The 7,803-nt window shown below is 41.6% G+C and overlaps 1 long non-coding RNA gene across 1 annotated transcript; it reads right to left on the reverse strand.

Moving 5' to 3' along the window:
* Positions 1-6,932: 6,932 nt before the first annotated feature.
* LOC105680687 lies at positions 6,933-7,180 on the reverse strand. The gene is made up of 2 exons (XR_001102239.3): positions 7,116-7,180; positions 6,933-7,016 (listed from the first exon to the last, which is right to left on the reverse strand). It is a non-coding gene; the product is annotated as an uncharacterized LOC105680687 (long non-coding RNA).
* Positions 7,181-7,803: the final 623 nt, after the last annotated feature.

Raw genomic sequence — 7,803 nt, forward strand, 5'->3', positions numbered from 1 at the left:
TTTTTGTTGTTTTCTTTTTTTTTTTTTTTTTTTTGTGGCTTTCCATAGGGAGTAGTTGTCCTGTTGTCCTGTGTTATCCTGTTGCGTGTGGAGATCGTTGTGTGTCCCGTTACGAAGCGGCGGAAAAAGTTTGCCTTGAAGTTGCTTTCTTACTAGACAGCCTTTGTAACTGGCTGGGTGATTTCCACCGCAATTGCATTTTACGTCGTTTATTTTTCCCGTGTGTGGGCAGTTCGCTGTTAGGTGCTTTTCTGCGCATTTGACTTACGCCGGGTTCCTGTTGCAGTAATTTTTAGTGTGTCCATGGTGGCTCGACTGTGATTGGTGTGTTTAAGATTTTTCAATATCGAAAATTTCCTTGTTGTTATTTTTAGGTTCTAATTGTATTAAGAATAGCGGTAGTGGTTGCTTGGTATCGTACCTTGTAATATTGTTTATAGTTCTTGTTTGGTGGCCCATCTTTGCTAATTCGACACTTAGTTTTTTTGTGTCGATTTTTGGGTGCAGTCCTCTTATAACTACTTTGTAGCTCCTTTCCGTTTTGAGCTGGTACGTGTGGTATATGGCATTTTCCCCCCTTAATTCTTGTATAACTTTTCTGTAATCTTCTGGTGTGTTTGTTTGGATTTTTATTTGTTCTAGTTTTGTTTGTTTTATTGTGTAACTATCATTTCCAATAATATTGTTAAGTTGATCAATAAGCGGGTCTATTATTTGCGCCTCAACAAATATTGGTGGTGGTTTTGTGATGTGTGTTGATTGGATTGTGGTGTTGCTTGTTGGGTCGTCGTCTGATTCTTCTGTTAGCGAGCTGAAGGAGTTTCTTAGCGGTAATTCTTGCAGCCATCGCTGCTTTTCCATATCTGGGTTGGCTGTTATTTTTCTTTTTTTGTTATAGCTGGCTACCTTCCAGCTTTCGTCCTGTTGAGTTGTGGCTTTGTTGTTTTCCATGTCGACTTCTATTGTGGCTGAGCAGTCCTTGGTTTGTTGGTTGACTTGTTTTTTATTGTATCTGTTGTTTTGTGTATGTAATATTGTTCTTGTTTGTTTATAATTCTTATCCATATTTGGGAATATTTTCCATAGTTGGTTTGCTAGTCTTCTTGATATAGGACATGGGTTTCCACCGTTTGGCTATAGGCATAACCGTTCGTAGTTTTCTCTTCCCCACTTGCCGCACTTTCTCCGGAGCACTGTTTCACACGCCCGTTTAGCTCGGCTGCTCGGGTAGAACTCATATATAATATTGATTACGTATAAAAGAAACCATGAAATGATAGTGAAGAGATTATGTATTTGCGTAATTATTTTGTTAAATTTAAGTAAAATTAAATTTAAGAAGAATCATCGATTATAGATTATACTCATTGTTATTTATTGATGTTTACTCATTGAAATCTTTAACGACATATCGGAAATATGCTTCCTTTTGACTCCATAAATAATTAATGAATAACAGCATATATAAACAATGTTTATACAGATTTCATATACGCACCGCAATCGTCTTGTCCATAGGTGCACAGAAAAATCACATACGCACATTTTTCACGCTAATTACTGATTACTACATATTACAATATTCATATACATATACATAAAATAAGAAATGAAAAAGCCAAAGGAAATGGCGAAAAGACTGTTTAAACTTATACTCGAAGTTTTAATTAAGATATCCTCTCTTGGAGTGATGTGTAATGACACAAATTAATGTACAGCCATATGAAAAATTATATTGTTACCTGACGCTACCTGACGCTCCTGACAGCTAGCGGCCCACCTACTGTAACTTCGACCAATCGCGAGGAGACGTAATCGCGAGGAGAGACGTCAACGGGAGTCGTAAATTCCCGTTACGATTATAACAATCGACACCACGAATTGATCGATCCCCTGATTTCCGTTGAGATAATAGGGGTGATTGAGTTTGTATAACACTGTGATTCACAGAATTATAAAATATATATTTCCAACACTTAGATTACACTGTCGAGAAGAGATAAATAGATAACAACTTGTCGCACGAAGATATGATAGACATGTACGCTAGAGCAGGGCTCTTATAATGGAAGTTAATGTATTAATGGACGTAGTACTATAATATATTTAGGAGAGGAGATGTATGTTCGACAACATCGAGAACCGACAAATAGTTTGCGTGAAGTATGCGACTCTCGCGTTATGTGTAGACTGCCGCGTTAGGCGTTAGTTTTAGACTGACTGTCGCTCTTTTTCTAATACGGACGAAAAGTTCGGTATGGGTGTGCCCCTGTGCCTAAAGAACGCGGATTCGTTGTTCCCACTTTCGTTAGAAAAAGTTCGGATTCTCCTAATAGGCGCATACCCGCTTTCTCCGTGTTTTAAGTGCGCCTAATAAACCCACGGACCTCTCTAAAAACCGACTGTGTTTCGAGAATATTTTTAAGCTTTAGAAATTCTTCAAGACAAACGGCTTGAAGACACATGGCGATACAGGGCTATTCGATATTTCCTAATGGGAGCATACCCGCTTTCTCCTTGTTTTGAGTGCGTCTAATAAACCCAAGGACCTCTCCAAAACCGACTGTGTTTCGAGAATATTTTTAAGCTTTAGAAATTCTTCAAGACAAACGGATTGAAGACACATGGCGAAACAATACAGGGAAGTGAAAGTTATGGTGGGTCCTTAGGTTTATTGAATGACGTTACGCAGGCCGGTTGCTGTCCGGTCGCGCGGGCTGGCGTGCAGATGTTTTAGGCGGCGTAACACCTACAGTCATCTCGACCCTCAATAAACTCAAGGACCCACCATAAAACGTTAACTTTTACCTTCATTGTTTCCACATGTTTGCCAGTCAAACTGTCTGTCCGGAAGGAATTTACTTATTTATAATACTTACGTACAAATTATACTTATCTATAATAAGTAATAACTTATTATAAATAATTAACCATGTTACTGCGCCACACCAGAAAAACTACTGAAAATTCTCAACGCGAGAATTGATTGTAATTTTAATAAATATTAAAAAAAAAACTGTTTGTCCGGAAGGAATTTACCATTCGGTATTCGGAAAAGTCCTTGAGTTTATTAGGCTCTTAAAAATCACGGAGAAAGCGGGTAGTCACCGAATGGGAAAACCGAACACATGTTTACCGAAAAAGACTGGTTTTCCCCAGGAACGAAGTCACCCCCCGATCCACGTTGGTGGGAGACTTCCTCATATCCATTTTCATTAGCATGGATCATAACCAAACAGCATCGCGGATCGTTACCCTCACTTCCTTGACGAGAAGTATGATCAACGAATCCGCGTTCTTCGTTCAAAGCGCACGCCCACACCAAGCTTTCCTTCGGAAAAACAAGAGTGAATCGGACAGTCTATCAACGCAAGCAGTTCAAGATCCTCAAGGCAGTCTATCAACTCAAGTCAGACCATCAACTCAAGGCAGTCTCTCAACTCAAGTCAGTCTGTCAACTCAAGGTAGTCTATCAACTCAAGTCAGGCAGTTTATCAACTCAAGTCAGTTAGTCTCGATCAAGCATCTTATCAAGCAGTCAACAAGTCGAATACAGTCAGTCGACACAGTCTATCCGAGCAGTCCTTTTTCTTCACGAGTAACATAGGGCTCGCGAACGGTGAGTTCCTAGGCCTTACAATTTTTGCTCTAATCAACTCGTCTATTCTCTCACGCACTATCCTCCGCTCTTCTTCGCTAAGTCTGTAAGGACTTCTTTGCACGGTGACATTAGGATCGATTAACCGTATTTCTAACTAAGCCCGTGCTTACGCGAGTACATGAGAAGCCCGTAATGAACGAATCTTTGAATTTTTCGAGAACAGAAATTAACGGACTTTTATCGTTACCAATCACATCAGTGTCAGCCGCATTAATATCGGTCTCGCCTTCGGGGGTTTTACTACAGGCGTTAACTATCTTTGTTTTACAAATATCGACACTATTTCGTGTAATATATACGTCAAAACCCTGGCTTAAAATCTCGCGACCAATCATGATATCATAATTCAAGTAACTATCGGCAAGAACATGGAAAGTTGTCTCCAATGTAAAACCGTTAATGCATACAGTGGATAAGATCTGGGATGTACTCTTAACACAGGTGTTTCCTATTCCTCGCATTACTACTATATCAGTCGTCCTCTTACCGGAGAATTTCGAGGCGGCAGACTCTTTAATTAATGAGCATTCGGTTCCGGAATCGAAGTAAGATGGGAACGACTCACCCAGATGACTTAGGTTACCAGCTGGGGACTCCACCGCGCAGGAGTTGTCTAGACAGACGTTCATTCTTGGTACCGACTTTTGTGTCCTGTCGTAGCGGGCAGTCAGGTGCGATATGGCCCTCCGCCTGACACTTGAAGCAAACCACCTGGGACGATGCGGTCGGTCGGCTTCCTTCCTGGCGTTGTGTACCCTTCTGCTGTTGGCTACGTATCCTCTTCCTACACTCCGCGAGTTTATGTCCTTGTTTACCACAGTAAAGGCACCACGGGTGGCGGGCCGATAAGTTGCGTCGTTTGGCCTTAGGTTCTCCCGATGGATTATTTGACGAAGGTACTGGCCTCTTCCTCGCGCGAGAGAAGACTCGCATTTCCTTATGAAATTGATCTCGGGTCCGAATATCGTCCGTGAGTGCTATCCTTTCGACACGCTGGTCATGCCAAATCAGTCGCAGTAAGACGGCGGCGTTGATTATTTCGACGCTGGTTAGATTTTCCCATTTCGCTGACAGAAGGGAGTGGAGACGATTACCAAAAGCAGCCGTGGTTTCGTCCTCCAGTGGTGATTCGTTGAGCATCCTAATTAGCGCAGAGGTTGCCGTCACCGTGCAACCATAATGAGCAAGAAAATGTTCCTTAAATTTTGTCCAAGTAAGACCGTTGACCGGGACTTGCCTAAGCCACCCTGCCGCAGTACCCGCTAAAGCACGACTTATAGCAATATATAACTCGTAGTCTTGTAGGGACACTTAATCGCACTAGCAGTCGCACACTACGCAGCTGGATCGGCGCTCGCGTTTCCGGGGTTAAAACGTGGTAGCGCTAGATTTACAAGTTCCGCACTCGGTCTTTGCTCCTTCTGCTGAGTCAACCGGTCCACGATTTTCGTGAGCTGTTTCATGGTTATACATGGGCTTGATCCCACTTCTGATGTCGGGGTGTCGTTGAGGATAGGGTTATTGGTGTTTGATGAATCTTCATTGAAATTAGCCATCGTTGCGGTATAACAAAGGTACGGTTTATTGACACAAGTATGGATAACACAGATTCGACAATCTACCACGGCGGTTAGGCGCTCGCGACACTAGTGACAATGGTCCCAGGTTCGATAACGAATCCGCGATAGATGGACGTTCTCGCAAAATCTAAGTCTGACTCTTTGTTGGTAAAACGTGAAAGTAATTACTGATCGTAAAGACGTTACTCTTGCGACGGGATCGCAAGAAGGAAATGAATTTCCGTTCCGATGATGCCATAGAGGAAAACCATAATGAGGTGTGTCTAAGGACACGAGATCATCGGATTCGTCGAGGATAATCTTCGTTCAGAAAGTGAGAGAAATTGGCGTTGCTGCTAATTGGTCAATCTCCATATCGGTGGTTAGAAAAAGATGCTAGCCGCCCTCGAGGGAAAGTTGCTAGTGCGAGACGCCGCTTGTTGAGAAAATAGATCTCTCCTACCTTCCCGTAGTTGGGACAAAGACTGTTTGTCTGCTTGAAAGACTTTGGTTAACTAAATCTTGAGATTTATAACGGGCCTTCGGGCTAGCTGAACATGTACTGCGGAGACGCATCGACATCTGGCAATCATCTTACTCGAAGAATAGGGTCTGCGTGTGGCGAGCCACGGGACAGAAACCGTCGGAATGTTTACTGCCGCGTGCCGCTACAAATATTTCTTTTAAGGAGAGCTATACAATTACTCCATGCCTTTGTTAGACAAAGCGTTCATCCCGTGACCGCGGCTGCGTTCGGCGACTGGCTGTCGCCTCGAGCCCAAGCTCATTATCACAGCTCTCGAACAATTACAATCGGATTGAATAACTACAATTGTTTAATTACAGCTATAGTAGATTTTAGATAACAATGTTGCGGGATTATCCAAAGGCTCTGGTGTCCTTTCATCTCCGACATATATAATAATCTGTTAGTAGCAGCGTTATCTTCAATTTAATTACCCTTATTATCCCACGAGAAATAAGGGATCGAACAATTCGTGGCGTCGATTAGTCAATCGTAACGGGAATTTACGACTTCCGTTGGCGCGCTTCTTCGAGATCGCATCTTCCCGCAAAAGTGCGAAAACAATATTTACTGCTTGAATAGCTCTTTCAACTTTTCACATTTTTTAATTGAAGTCTTTCATGTAGAAGAAATATTTTTAAATTACAATGGAAGCACCATTGATATAACGCAATTATTTGCTTCGTGCAAAACGGAACCATTACTGAAGAATTATGTTTCTCTTCGTAAAGATTACCTGTAGAGTTGGTTGAAAAGTAATAAATAAAAAAATTTCACCCATAACGAATTTTGTACATTATTTTCAAAGTTTCTCCACTTAATATTTGTTATTCCATGGCAAATATTGGGTCAGAAAGTGTGAAGATTCTGAAACATGGATGCAATTACTAAAGAAACAAATTAAAATAGAATCAATAAAGGACTGAGTAAGACGAGTTCTCTCGAGGAATTCTACGCCGGTAGTGTGATCCTTGTGACTGGAGCAACCAGTTTCGTTGGAAAAGGACTCCTGGAAAAACTTATCCGCATGCGTCCACGCATCGCTGCCATTTTTCTACTATTTCTGTATCGAATCAGGAAATGGTTCTTCCAAGGAGACACCAACTATACTTGGCCACACTATCGCAACTGACAGATTTGCTCTGCCAAGATGTTACCGAATGTGTATGTGTTTGGATAAGTTTTTAAAATATTTTTTCCTGTTTCGTTGATCGACGTTTTGTCGAATTTGTCACACATATCGATCACCTCTGAAGGTTCCGAGCTCATGCTGCAAAATCAAGAATTAGTGAACATATCCTTCACGCTATAATTGCAAATACAATACTCGTAAACCATGGAACAACGTTTGCATGTAACTTATCCTTACGTATAAACTTTTTCCCCGATCTCATGTAGATTCGCATTACTATAAGCTGTGCTAATGTCACGTAAAGTAAAAAAGGAAATCGAAGATGAAAAGAAAAATAAAATATAAAAAAAATAAAAATAGAATTTATTTTTTAACACTTGGTTTACACTAATTACGAGTTGCTTCTAAAATCCAGTCGTGACTTTCCAAGACTGAAGCTCTTACAATTTGACTTTTGATCGGATCTATTTATTTTTCCTTTGTCACCCCTCAATATTCTCACTATCGGCGTCCGCGACCGTTGCCAAGCACGCCTTCTTCTCGAACATTCGGCGGAAGGATCGTTGGGATATTGATGGCGCATTAGGCACTTCGGCGACATACATTGTCGCCATGTGCCGCCACATCTTTACTCTGTCATCAGACCATCGGATTGGAAGTGTGCCGGTCGTGACACTAAGGTGGATAAAGCTAATTGGATGCTTCAGTTCGTTCCAAAGTTAGATGACTCAAGAAGTACCTTTCGCATTCACATTAACAGCCACGTGCAACGGATCCTTGAATCTCACAGTGGCAGCGACGTCAAAGACTTTGCTTTCTTTTTCCAACAGCAAGTTTCTATGTTCCTGTGAAAGGCCCAAATCCAGCAGACTCACGTCACTTTTCACGGGATAAACTCTGACAAGAACTGAAGGATACTTTGCTT

The sequence above is a fragment of the Bombus impatiens genome, unplaced genomic scaffold (assembly GCF_000188095.3).
Source record: "Bombus impatiens unplaced genomic scaffold, BIMP_2.2 scf_0313, whole genome shotgun sequence".
Lineage (NCBI taxonomy): Eukaryota > Metazoa > Arthropoda > Insecta > Hymenoptera > Apidae > Bombus > Bombus impatiens.